The sequence below is a fragment of the Triturus cristatus genome, chromosome 4_1, assembly GCF_964204655.1.
Source record: "Triturus cristatus chromosome 4_1, aTriCri1.1, whole genome shotgun sequence".
NCBI lineage: Eukaryota > Metazoa > Chordata > Amphibia > Caudata > Salamandridae > Triturus > Triturus cristatus.
Genome location: NC_140585.1, coordinates 58,133,803 through 58,148,426, shown reverse-complemented (window position 1 = coordinate 58,148,426; position 14,624 = coordinate 58,133,803). Strand labels below are relative to the sequence as shown.

Sequence of the window (14,624 nt, the reverse complement as noted above, 5' to 3'; positions counted from 1 at the left end):
AAATAAGAAACAAAGCCAACATCTCGTTGGCGGGCCCGTTCCCTCCCTGCACCACTTTGCAAATGCACCCTGTGGTGCCTTGGAAGTTGGGGAATTCATTCCCCTTGAATACTGAGGATCCCTGGGAGCCAACTAGCCCACCAGGTACCTCCAGTATGCGCCACAGAGCTGTGTTGCAGAGTGGTGGTCCGAGGCCACGCCCCTTTTTACACCTCTCTGCAAAGCAGCTCTGTGGCGCTTACTGGAGGTACCTGGTAGGCTAGTTAGCCCCCAGGGACCCTCAGGATTCAAGAGGACTTAATAGGGATGTTATAGTTAGAAATTAGCATTTAAAAAACCTTAGAAATTCACAGAAAAAATCATAAGTTTCAGGCATGTTATCGTTAGAATTCACTGAAAAAAACATTGGTTTCAGGGACTTTATAGTTAGTTGGACATTTCACTCGTACAAAACCAGAGAAATTCGGCGGTTATAGTTAGTAGACCTAGCTATAACTCGTGCCCCAGCAATGCACTGCTGATGACGTCACATATTACATCACTCATGACATGGTCAGTGACATCACTGATGACATCTCAAATGACATCACTGATGACATCATCCATGTGATAATTAGGGGTGGGCAGAATTTGCGTAGTCGCGCTAAGCAAAGCTCTGCGAAACTGTAATAAATCTGCGCGAGCACTCAGAGTTCCGCGAACACGCAAAATTGCTTGTTCCGGGCTTCGCGATGCTTTTGCACATATACCACTGAGACATCCATTCACTCACCAACATACCCATACGCACACTCATCCACCCATACAGCCCTTCACAGATGCACTCTTGAACCCATACATCCAGTGAATCACCCACTCACATATCTATGCACAGAGTCACTCACTCACACAGACACTAAGGCACCCATACAACCAATCAATAACCCATATAGACGGTCATGTAGCTACTCACCAACCCATGTAGCTGCTTATACACCAACTGACAGATTGATACAGACATTTACACAGTTTACTCACTAACCCATGCATTCAGTAAGATACGCTTAATCAGTCACTTATACAATCAGTCCTTCACCTACTAAATCATCCATTCAGACACTTATACACCCACTCATTCTTCAATACACCTTGGCAAATATATCTATAAAACATATTTAAACTTTACAGAAACACACATTCACTGGATGATGTCATCAGTGATGTCATTTGCGATGTCATCAGTGATGTCATTGACCATGTCATGAGCGATGTAATATGTGACGTCATCAGCAGTGCATTGCGGGGGCACGAGTTATAGTTAGCTCTACTAACTATAATGGCCGAATTTCTCTCGTTTTGTACAAGTGAAACATCCAACTAACTATTACGTCCCTGAAACCTGTGTTTTTTTCAGTGAATTTCTAAGGTTTTTTAAATGCTAATTTCTAACTATAACGTCCCTGAAACCTATTGCTTTTTCAGTGAATTTCAAAGGTTTTTAAAATGAGAATTTCTAACTATAACATCCCTAAAATCTATGTTTTTTTCTGTGAATTTCTAAGGTTTTTGTAAATGCTAATTTCTAACTATAACATCTGTGAGAAGTTGGCCTGATGTATGATGTCACTAGTTCTAGTGTACACCTTATATCAGTCCAAATACCCTTATGGTGATTGGTTGTAAAGTCAACCTTATAGACCAGCTATCCTAGTGGTAGCATGGACAAGAGCAGTCTTAGGCTAAACTCTGAATGGCATGTGAAGCCAGCTGTGATACCATATATAATCCCTTGAATACCAAATGAAAGGACACCACAACAGATATATATATAAAATAAAGTGTATTTATTCTAGTCAAACCCTCAGCACTCTTTATGAGATTAGAGGTAAGTACAACACAGTCTTATTTAAGCATACATTAAGTCACACAGGTAAGTAGCGCCCCTAGGGGCCACGCAAACCATATACTAAGTAAGTGGTATAAGAACCACTGTCACGGAAATAGAATAGGCCTAGGCCTAGGGAATCGCTGGGGCTACACTACACTAGCGTTAGTTAGAAAGTGGGAGGCCCACGGGATTCGTGTGTAGAGTGGAAACACTCACGCGTAATGCGTAAAAGTCAATAGCAATAGTACAGTTTAGAAAACGGTAGATTTAGGACACTTCCGGAGTAGCTAGGAAGTTGAGACTTGAAAACTAGACACTAGGATAGTCACTATCCTGATGAGCACCGGAGTACCCAAGTTACCTAGCCCACAGGCTGCGGGTGCATAGGGGTGAAGATGCGTCGTTTTCGTCGTCGACTCCTATGGATGCCTGAAGAAAGATGCTGACAGGCAGTCAGTGAAGAGTGTCCGGTGGATCCCAAGGCTGGGATCAAGAAGAGAGGAAACCTGCAAGCAGAAGGGACAGAGTCCAGGTCACTAGCCAGTGACCACGTGGAACCAGGAAGGAACCAGGCGATGTCGTGAAGATTGCAGGTGAAGGTGAAGCTTGTCGCTGCAGCCAGGAGGACCAGGAAGCGTCGAGGACGACCAGGACCAGGAGGCGAGCTGTCCCACGAAGGCTCTTGCTGTCGGCGGCGTCGAAGTTGGACTAGGACTCACCAAGCCTTGGCAAGCGGAACCCACGAAGAACGGAGGACTTGCTTCTGGTGCAGACCAGGAAGGTCTGGGGTGCTTCTTCTTTGCAGAGAAGCGGGAGCCAGTCTGGAGGAGCCAAACCAGCGCAGAAGATTTCAGGGTGCGTCGTCACAAAGGCCACCAGCCAGCGGGCAAGCAACCGGACAGACGCGGCAAGCAGGAAAATGCAGAAGGGCCCCACGCAGGACTCGTGGAGTGTGGGGGGCTGATCTTCGGTGCAGATGGTGCTTGGGGTTGGGGCTTCTCAATCCCCGGTGCACAACTTCGAGGGTGCCTCAGAAGCTGCGCTTTAAGTTACTAGCCACTTTTTCCAGGTAGCCGGTCCCACGTCGCTCGTCGCCTCCACGGATCTCAGCTTTGCTGTGGATGTGGATCAGGGTCGGAGAAGTCTGGAAGTCAAGGCTCTGGTCGGGCTCTGCAGTCGGTTCCTCGTAGAACGTGGGCAAAGCAAAGGGTAGTCTCTTGATGGTGCCTGTTTGCACAGGGTAGCCACTCCTTGGCTACAAGGGAGATTCTTCAGTCTTCTTCTTTCGTCGAATGTCGAAGGTCCAGAGTTTCTGTTCAAGTTTGCAGGTTCAGGATAATCTAAAGTCTTGAGGCCCAACTCCCACTCTTATACTAATCTGGGGGGCTGGGATACCTGCTAGGTCACGCCTTATGGGTGGGACCTGGAATGGGGTGGTTACACCCACTTCCCTTTGTCCAGTTTTGCGCCAGAGCTGGGGCTGGAGTGCCCCAGCGCCGGTTTGAACTGGACTATGCAAGGAACACCTTGTGTGCCCCAGGCATGTCTCATTCCTTTCAGCCCACCCTGCCCCAATACACTAAAGGCTGTCTGGGGAGGTGCTAGCACCTCCCCAAGCAGGAAACCTATTGTCCAGGCCTCCCTGGCTGGGATCACTCCCAGCTGCAGGAGGTCAGACTTGTGTCGTGGCAGCAGCATCCATTTTGTGATGCTGAGGCTTTGGTCAGAGGCTAACAGTTGAAGTATGATTTTAACATGTCTTTCCCTCTAGAAGGGGGGAATAATATTCTCATGTCCAGAAATGGCATGGGGGTATTATTCCACAGTGTTAGACACCTTACACGACATGTTTCGATAAAGCCAAACCATAGTTACCATAACCGTCTAAGATTATAAGGCACTTTAAGAGTATATGGTAGGCTATATCATAGAACAGCTATAAGGACTTAGTTCCGAAAGCTGCAGACAGGCTCAGCTCATGCTAGAGCACCATCTCACATGTTACCAAGCACTCTGCCTCCAGGATTGTTAAGGCCTGCCATAGGAGTGACTGATAGGTACACATGTGTCTATATATAAGGGTAGATATAGGCATACTATATTTAAGCAAGGGGTGATTACACAACCTTGCCCCAGCTGAGTGATCAGCCAGTTGTGTCTGATTGGAAGGCCAGACCAGGGGTGGCATAATACATGCTGCAGCCCCTGGGAGGCCTAGGGTACACCTATGCCCTGGGTACCTAGGGTACACTGTACAGGGTCCAATAAGGTGATCCTTACCAATTGGTTATGTACCTAGGGTACATGGAGTCCATTTTAAAGAGAGAGCAGACAGCCTGAGACCCTGAATGGCAGGATCTCAGGCCAAATAAGTCGAAAAACCAGCTAGACACTAGGCAAAAAGTTGGGGGTAACCATAGTCAGATATCCACCTTCCTACACAACCCCCCCCCCCAAACGAAAGGAGATAAGGCTGGCCTTGACAAGGTAAGCCTCTATTGCCTAAGTGGCCATATAAGGAAGAACCAGCACTGGCATGGTTACCCCCTGTCTCATGGTCCACTAAGCAATCCCTCATCCTAAAGGTATCATAGGGTCTCCACCATAGGGCATCTCTACCTTGGGTGTGTCTTTGCAAAGTAAAAGGCTGGTGTTGAGATGGAGTACTGAAGTGAGTGTCCTCAAAGTGAGGCCTCAGCTTCCTCCAATCATCCTCCACCATGGATGCCTTTCTTTCTTTCACTGAGTTGCACTGTGCTCTCAGGGTCAGCCTCTGGCTACCTAAAGCTGGAGGCTAGGCCCCTTTTGTGGGCTTACTGGAGGGACAGGTCAGGTTTGGGGCCCTAAGGTCCCAGGTTTGCCTGTGCCCAACAGAATCCCTCTGGGGGAGGTCCCTAACTACCTGTAAAGGGGATCCCTCAGGAATGTTTTTACCCATCACCTGGCTAGGGCTACTAGCCAGGCAATCCTCATTCTTTTGATGGGGGGGTTCTTGTGGACAGGGGCCCTCTTGGGGTCCACTGGCCTCCCTGACCTCTGCAGCCCTGGGCTGACTGAGGCAGGGTAGAGAGAGGCAGGCTACCTGCACCAGACTGGGGCCCACCTTGCAAGGGGCCACTGACATCAGAGGCTCTGCCAGGCCAGGCCTGGCTACCTCTGGGGCAGTTCCTTCACAAGGGGTGAGGTCAGATCCCTGAGGAGGCTGACCTTTTCCTAATGTCTGGGGAGAGGGAGACTTTTCTTCCTCCCCACTACTCTCTGTTTGTGTGGAGTGATCCATAGTTTCAGGCTTCACTACACCTATGTCAGTCTGAGTATGGGCTGAGACCATTACAGCCTTGCCAACCTTCTCAGGGAGGCACTCAGTTTGGGTTTGAGCTGTGACTGTCACAGCTCTGCCAGTCTCTACAGGGAAGTCTGTCTTTGCCTGGGCTGTGGCTACCACTGCCCTTCCAACCTTTTCAGGGAGGAAATCTACTTGGACAGGGGTTGTGGCTGGCACAACCCCACTACCCTTTGGTGAAAGGCCTACCATTTTAGAATGGGTGTCTTGTTCAACTTCAGCCCAAGCTGAGAGTTCTAAGTCATTCCCCAGTAAGCAGTCCACAGGCAAGGTTGGAGACACTGCCACCCTTTTAGGGCCAGTGACCCCTCCCCAGCTGAGACATACCTCTGCCATGGGATGACTGTTCTGTTTGCCATCAATGTTAGTTACCTGGTATGAGAAACCAGGCAAAAGCTGCTCAGAGGGAACTAGCCTATGGGCCACCATAGTGATGCTAGCTCCAGTGTCTCTGTAGGCCTCAGCTTTTCTACCATTGATGTAGGGTTCCTGTCTGTACCTACCCAAAGTGTTGGGACAGGCAGTGAAGTTGGCAAACCCCATGCCACCATCACAGACAAGAGTAGCTGCTGTAGGGGAATTGGCTAATCCAGGATCCCCCTGTGTTCCCCAAGACAACCCAACCAAATTTTTGGGGGCACTCCCACCACCTGGGGGATTACTGCTGACAGTAATAGGTGGTGTGACAGGAGTAGTTGGAGGAACAGTTTTGTTTTTAGCCCTTGGGCAACTGCTGTCAGTTTTCCAATGCCCAGGAGCTTTACACTCATGGCAGTAAGGCTTTTTAACTGTGGTAGAGGAGGGAGCTTGGGACCCACCACCCTGTGTGGAGTTTTGGGGCCCTGAGGAAGATTTCTCTTTTGCTTTATCCCCACCCTTCTCTTGAGGCTTGGTGGTATCTTTCTTTTGGTCACCACCCTGATTTTTAGGCCTAATCCTGGTCCTGACCCATTTATCTGCCCTCTTTCCCAATTCTTGGGGAGAGGTCAAATCTGAGTCTACCAGGTGTTGATGGAGAAGCTGGTTCTGACAATTACTAAGGATCTGCTCCCTCATAATCAAGTTGTACAATCCTGTATAGTCCTGCACCTTGCTGCCATTTAACCAACCTTCCAAAGCCTTAGTGGCACAATCCACAAAATCAGACCAGTCCTGTGTCTGTGTCTTCTGGGTGTCTCTGAACAACAACCTATATTGCTCAGTGGTTAAGCCAAACCCATCTATCAGAGCACTCTTCAGGACTTTGTAATTGTTTGCATCCTCATCACTGACTGTGAGGAGCTTGTCTCTACCTTTGTCAGAAAAGGAGAGCCACAAGATAGCTGCCCACTGACTCTGGGGTACCTGCTGTACTTTGCAGGCCCTCTCCAAAGCAGTCATCCACTTGTGGATGTCATCCCCATTCTGATATGGGGGGACTATCTTGCTTAGGTTTCTATGGTCATAAGACCTATTCCTATCTCTAGGAATGTTGCTGCCACCAGTGGGTTCTAACCCACTTAACTTTTGTTCTCTAGCCAGAGCAAGCTTCTCTTTGGCAAGGGCAAGTTCTTCCCTCTGAATCCTCAGATTAGCTTCCCTCATTCTGGCTTCATGCTCCTTTCTCTCAGGGGAAGTCATCCCCCTGTGAGAGGAAGCATTAGAGATGTTAGAGACATGGGAGTGGATGGATTCCCTTGAAGGGGATCTGTCCCTCCTGCTTCTCTGTGTAAGCCTACTTGGGGGTCTGTATGGGGGGACCCCATGCAAACTCCCATGTAAGCTTAGGTTAGCCTGGCTAAGTCTTCCTACTTGGCCCTGGCTGTCTCCCTCTTCATCTGAAGTCCCATCTGACTCCTCTGTGGTGGGTAGACCCTCCTCTGTACCTAGGGTACCTGCCTGAGATGCCCTAAGAGTATCATACTCCTCTAGGAGTTGTCTTAACTGAAGGAGGGTAGGGTTTGCACCCTGTTTTATTCCTCTGGAGGTACACAAGTGTCTCATCTCCTGGAATGTTAAGGTATCATATCTAGAGGGGGTCTTTTGCAGACCTGATCCTCCTGAGAGAGCATCTACTTGATCTCCTCTCAGAGACATGATCTAGTGAGGGTGTGGTGTGTGCACCTACCTACACTAGTTGTTTCTACTAAACCTCTCTAGTGGTTGTAGTCAGGGTGTGTTACTCCCTTCAACCTACAACTACTAAGTCCAGTAGGACTTAAGTATTATAATCTATGTTATATGTACCTAGACAATATCTGTGTGATCTTTCAATTTAGTATCTCAAGATTACAATGGTATTACAACAGCAAGCTCAGATCCCAACCGCTGCTCACCAATGTGAGAAGTTGGCCTGATGTATGATGTCACTAGTTCTAGTGTACACCTTATATCAGTCCAAATACCCTTATGGTGATTGGTTGTAAAGTCAACCTTATAGACCAGCTATCCTAGTGGTAGCATGGACAAGAGCAGTCTTAGGCTAAACTCTGAATGGCATGTGAAGCCAGCTGTGATACCATATATAATCCCTTGAATACCAAATGAAAGGACACCACAACAGATATATATATATAAAATAAAGTGTATTTATTCTAGTCAAACCCTCAGCACTCTTTATGAGATTAGAGGTAAGTACAACACAGTCTTATTTAAGCATACATTAAGTCACACAGGTAAGTAATACAGTTAGGCCCTAGGGGCCACGCAAACCATATACTAAGTAAGTGGTATAAGAACCACTGTCACGGAAATAGAATAGGCCTAGGCCTAGGGAATCGCTGGGGCTACACTACACTAGCGTTAGTTAGGAAGTGGGAGGCCCACGGGATTCGTGTGCAGAGTGGAAACACTCACGCGTAATGCGTAAAAGTCAATAGCAATAGTACAGTTTAGAAAACTGTAGATTTAGGACACTTCCGGAGTAGCTAGGAAGTTGAGACTTGAAAACTAGACACTAGGATAGTCACTATCCTGATGAGCACCGGAGTACCCAAGTTACCTAGCCCACAGGCTGCGGGTGCATAGGGGTGAAGATGCGTCGTTTTCGTCGTCGACTCCTATGGATGCCTGAAGAAAGATGCTGACAGGCAGTCAGTGAAGAGTGTCCGGTGGATCCCAAGGCTGGGATCAAGAAGAGAGGAAACCTGCAAGCAGAAGGGACAGAGTCAAGGTCACTAGCCAGTGACCACGTGGAACCAGGAAGGAACCAGGCGATGTCGTGAAGATTGCAGGTGAAGGTGAAGCTTGTCGCTGCAGCCAGGAGGACCAGGAAGCGTCGAGGACGACCAGGACCAGGAGACGAGCTGTCCCACAAAGGCTCTTGCTGTCGGCGGCGTCGAAGTTGGACTAGGACTCACCAAGCCTTGGCAAGCGGAACCCACGAAGAACGGAGGACTTGCTTCTGGTGCAGACCAGGAAGGTCTGGGGTGCTTCTTCTTTGCAGAGAAGCGGGAGCCAGTCTGGAGGAGCCAAACCAGCGCAGAAGATTTCAGGGTGCGTCGTCACAAAGGCCACTAGCCAGCGGGCAAGCAACCGGACAGACGCGGCAAGCAGGAAAATGCAGAAGGGCCCCACGCAGGACTCGTGGAGTGTGGGGGGCTGATCTTCGGTGCAGATGGTGCTTGGGGTTGGGGCTTCTCAATCCCCGGTGCACAACTTCGAGGGTGCCTCAGAAGCTGCGCTTTAAGTTACTAGCCACTTTTTCCAGGTAGCCGGTCCCACGTCGCTCGTCGCCTCCACGGATCTCAGCTTTGCTGTGGATGTGGATCAGGGTCGGAGAAGTCTGGAAGTCAAGGCTCTGGTCGGGCTCTGCAGTCGGTTCCTCATAGAACGTGGGCAAAGCAAAGGGTAGTCTCTTTATGGTGCCTGTTTGCACAGGGTAGCCACTCCTTGGCTACAAGGGAGATTCTTCAGTCTTCTTCTTTCGTCGAATGTCGAAGGTCCAGAGTTTCTGTTCAAGTTTGCAGGTTCAGGATAATCTAAAGTCTTGAGGCCCAACTCCCACTCTTATACTAATCTGGGGGGCTGGGATACCTGCTAGGTCACGCCTTATGGGTGGGACCTGGGAGGGGGTGGTTACACCCACTTCCCTTTGTCCAGTTTCGCGCCAGAGCTGGGGCTGGAGTGCCCCAGCGCCGGTTTGAACTGGACTATGCAAGGAACACCTTGTGTGCCCCAGGCATGTCTCATTCCTTTCAGCCCACCCTGCCCCAATACACTAAAGGCTGTCTGGGGAGGTGCTAGCACCTCCCCAAGCAGGAAACCTATTGTCCAGGCCTCCCTGGCTGGGATCACTCCCAGCTGCAGGAGGTCAGACTTGTGTCGTGGCAGCAGCATCCATTTTGTGATGCTGAGGCTTTGGTCAGAGGCTAACAGTTGAAGTATGATTTTAACATGTCTTTCCCTCTAGAAGGGGGGAATAATATTCTCATGTCCAGAAATGGCATGGGGGTATTATTCCACAGTGTTAGACACCTTACACGACATGTTTCGATAAAGCCAAACCATAGTTACCATAACCGTCTAAGATTATAAGGCACTTTAAGAGTATATGGTAGGCTATATCATAGAACAGCTATAAGGACTTAGTTCCGAAAGCTGCAGACAGGCTCAGCTCATGCTAGAGCACCATCTCACATGTTACCAAGCACTCTGCCTCCAGGATTGTTAAGGCCTGCCATAGGAGTGACTGATAGGTACACATGTGTCTATATATAAGGGTAGATATAGGCATACTATATCTAAGCAAGGGGTGATTACACGACCTTGCCCCAGCTGAGTGATCAGCCAGTTGTGTCTGATTGGAAGGCCAGACCAGGGGTGGCATAATACATGCTGCAGCCCCTGGGAGGCCTAGGGTACACCTATGCCCTGGGTACCTAGGGTACACTGTACAGGGTCCAATAAGGTGATCCTTACCAATTGGTTATGTACCTAGGGTACATGGAGTCCATTTTAAAGAGAGAGCAGACAGCCTGAGACCCTGAATGGCAGGATCTCAGGCCAAATAAGTCGAAAAACCAGCTAGACACTAGGCAAAAAGTTGGGGGTAACCATAGTCAGATATCCACCTTCCTACAACATCCCTATTAAGTCCCCTTGAATCCCGATGCGTCCCTGGGGACCAACTAGCCCACCAGGTACCTCCAATAAGCGCCACAGAGCTGCTTTGCAAAGAGGTGGTCCAAGGCCACGCCCCTTTTATATATACACACACACACATATACTTATCTTAACTACACTTACTGTGTGTGGTAAAAGGATGCGTGGTGAAGGCATATGTGTGGTAAAAATAGGCATGGTAAATGATGTGCGGTAAAGGCATTGCTTGGAATACCTGTGTTGTAAAGGCTGTTTCCTGTAGGTGGCAGTGGCCCCAGATCCCACATTCCTACCCATGACTATTACAAGCTGGAACAAACCTATTTCGAGTTGGGTCCTTTAAATAGGGCGAAACATGCAGCTATAGGTGTTTTATATATCAAAATCTACATGTACCGGTACTTATCAGACATTCCCAAACTCCACCCCCACCCCACCCACGTACAACTTGGCAGGTTTCACATGGCGATTTTTACTTGGGGAAAATTACTGGTTATCTGGTAATTATCACAAAACATATAATTTGATCCCTGAGCCAATAAAAGTTTGGCCAGCGATCGCAAAAGAACGGGTCACTCGTAACAAGGGTCAGATTGAATCCCAAATACAATAACAACCTGTGCGTTACATAGGCAGGGGACCATGTATTCACATTCTAAAAAGGAGGGATCGCTACTACTAACCAGATTTCCACCTGATAGTAAGTCAAACATATAATCTACGAGGCAAACTGATAACTGACTTACAATGTAAGCGTTTCTCATCAAAATGTTGCTGACCTGAGACAACACACCATGTTTGTATAGCTATGATGGAAATTCTCATTTTCCACCACATTATTCATTATTCATTATTGTCCGCTTATAGAATTAAGGGGCATATGTCCATGCCCCTATCGCCTCCAAAACGTCACTTTTTACGACATTGAGGGGGCGATAGAGGCATTGTCTTATTTACAAGGCAGCATTCAGCCATTTAACGGGGCTTAATGTTGCCTTGTAAATAAAGCCCCCTTTCATGCTATGCTTAGAGTGAAAGGAGTGTTGGACAGAAACAATGGCTCGTATGGCTTAATAACCAAATATGTAATATATAAAGCCCAATGGCAATAACAACAAAGGGTTAACGTGATGTCAGAAAGGAAAGTTGACCATACACATTAGAAACGTGGTAAAAAACATTGCTCTTTATATTTACAATGAAAAAGTCTTTTCTAAAAACAATTTCACAATATACATTCCAAACAAAATGACAGTTTCTTTAGACAATTCTGAAAAGTGTCCCAATGAAAGACAGTGAATAAACCTAAACAAAAAAATTAACAACAAAGTGCAACATAAAAGGTTTCAATTATTCATTGTATGGGCGACCAAAGAAAGGGAATTAGTGAGATGTAATATACCAACACTTATTTATCATAAGTGTTGGATAGTGGTTCGCCTCTTAAATCTCGTCAACGACGTTTCGACCCTATTTGCAATGGAGGGTCTCTTCAGGACAATTTAATATACGGACACCTAGGAATTAAATGAAAACACCGTCAATGTACAATATTATTTAGAGAAGGAGATATTATATTAAATTAGTATGATATGACCTTTCTACCTGAACAATAATAGTATTGACCAACACGTCAGAACAGTGTCACCGTGCTAGGAATGAAGCAAAATAACTCACAGAGTACCCGGCCGGGTGCTGTAGATGTAAAACGTGGAAAGATTAATGATCGCAAAACAACAGGAGAATGCACGAGTATACTGGTGCATAACGCTGTCACTTACCCCTGTGAGGGTTAGAACGGGAGAAGACAATTCCACAATCGGTATTCGTCTCACATATGTCCAACGAATACTTTTTAGCGCAAGCGAGTCGGTCTGGTAACGAAAAGGCTAAGGGATATACCCATAGTATGTCAACCGTGTTCTTAATATCGCTGGTATCAGGAGTTACGATATACTGAAACCAAATTAGAAGAAAAAGGAACCTTAGGATAAGGCATGCCTATTAACCATCTCATTCAATGCGCAGGTTTAAGGAAAAGCTTTCTTACCTCTCACAAAGACGGTATGTCGTCTGGCGCTACTACGGGCAAACGGCAAACAGTCCGCTTGGTACAATCACCCAGAGTGGTGAACTACGATCAGACTATAAAGGTGGTTGGCTGTGAACAGACCAATCACATCAGTTCTTTCACGAGAAAGAGGTTGCTAAGCAACTCGTTAAAAGCACGGTGGTGTATAACCAAACGGTGGTCAGTAAATACACATAATGAAATTTACACGGAGCCTGCTCTTTTATTTTGCAATACTTGTATTATTGTTTTGACATGTAAAACGTTCACTTTTATAGAGTGAAAAATTATAGTACAAACATGTAAGCACCTACGCAGACCAATCACGGCACTTCTCACACGATAAGGCGGTTGCTACGCAACTCAACACGTCTCATTTCAAAGCCAGCACGATAATGTGCAAATAAGTGATGGTCAATAAAGTTACATGATGGAATTTGCGCAATTTTCTCTTTTTTGTTTGGTAACACTATACTATTTTTGTAACAGGCACGAAAACGGGGAAAGAAAATGTTTTTTGTTTGTGTGACACTGGAGCTATAGAAACCTAAAAGCAGTTCCACATAGCATGTGAAACACACTAAGTGCAGAGGGGTATCATACAATAATTCCAATGAACTTCACTTCATACACCCCTTTGTGGTAAAACTCATTAATCAAATAAGTAAGTATCAAAAAAAATTCTGGTTTCCGACATATTTTCTTGCCACGATGAATAGACCAAGCAAATGTTTGTTACGTGTTGTAATAGTACACAGAGTGGACAGATCGAACGAACATTGTCCAATTTAACTGTGTCGTCAGATTTCCACAATGTTTTCTTTTTGTATATTATACGATGACATTATGATGTTAATTAGAGAAGCGCAGAATCAGCTGTATGGAACAAACAATAGAAGCCTGCAATAAGTGCAACCATGAGGAAAAATCCCATTACTTGTTAAACATATGGTGTATAAAGCAATAGCCTGCATTTTTAATCCAAATCACTTTAGTCAATGTCTCTTCCAAATGACCCCTTATTATTTAGACGCCCACTCATTACTTTTCCTAAGTTAATACAAATACTTATGAACTGAACACATGTAACATTGTAGCACACTGAGATCAACATTTTGTCTATGATATTACCTCGTGTATAAATACATTTGTACCATCTTTCATATCGGCATAGATGATAGAGAAAACAGATTCCACTTAGCAGATATCAATGAAATAATCGGAGTGTTACATAGACAAGCCGACCACAACAAAAATGCATAATGGTCGACAGGACAGAATGTATAGAACCAAAGTGATCAACAAATTCATTTAAGCAAGGGTGGTGACAAACCCACGCCATTCTTCTGCTGAATTCAACCCTTGTACAATCGAGTTAGTGCGTTCGATCCAACGGCACTCCACTCTCTGAAGTGTCTGTGATAGATCTCCACCTCTACTAGAGGCAACCACTTTGTCTATCACTCGCCAGCGGATGTCATTTGCTGTATGCCCCTTCTCCAAGAAATGGTTTACTAAGGGGGCATTCGGGACCAAATTTCTAATCCTACTTCGATGTTGTCCAATCCGTGCCTTAACTGTTTGTTGAGTTTGGCCTATGTAGGGTAGTCCACAGGGACACAATATACAATAGACTACATTTTTGGTGTTACAATTTGCAAAAAAGTTTAGTTGTTGATCAACATTGCCATGTACAAATTTTTTTGTGTTAACCGTGAATTCACAAGCAACACAGTTGCCACATTTAAAATGCCCTTTTATATCTGGTAACCCCCAAGATGACTGCAGCGATCTTGTTGATTGTAATGGTTTTTCCATTGATGATCGGATCAGATGATCTTATATATTTTTGCCCCTTTTAAAGGCAAACATCGGGACATCAATGCTGGAATCTATACTTCGAATCATGTGCCAATTTTTTGTAATTAACTTCCGAATCTGATTAGTGTGTATACCGAAAGTGGTGACACAAATGAGTTTGTTTACTATAGGTCTTTCTTTTGGGGTAAGTAGTGTCTCTCTCGGGCAGAACCATGCTCTTTTAAGGGAATTTTTCACCAATTTCTTTGGATATCCTCTGATTAACAATTTTTCACGCAATACATTTGCCTCCCTCATGTAATCTTTTTTTGTGCAATTGCGACGTAGTCGCAAAAACTGTCCATGGGTTAAGCCATCTTTTAATGCATGTGAGTGATGACTATTATAGGCAAGTAGTGTGTTGCGCTCTGTAGGCTTTCTATGAAGTGAGGTATATAATT

The 14,624-nt window shown here is 46.1% G+C and overlaps 1 long non-coding RNA gene across 1 annotated transcript; it reads right to left on the bottom strand.

Annotated features, from left to right (window-relative positions):
* Window positions 1–11,468: 11,468 nt before the first annotated feature.
* LOC146839497 (uncharacterized) lies at window positions 11,469–12,407 on the bottom strand. The gene is made up of 4 exons (XR_014980684.1): window positions 12,343–12,407; window positions 12,074–12,248; window positions 11,898–11,987; window positions 11,469–11,809 (listed from the first exon to the last, which is right to left on the bottom strand). It is a non-coding gene; the product is annotated as an uncharacterized LOC146839497 (long non-coding RNA).
* Window positions 12,408–14,624: the final 2,217 nt, after the last annotated feature.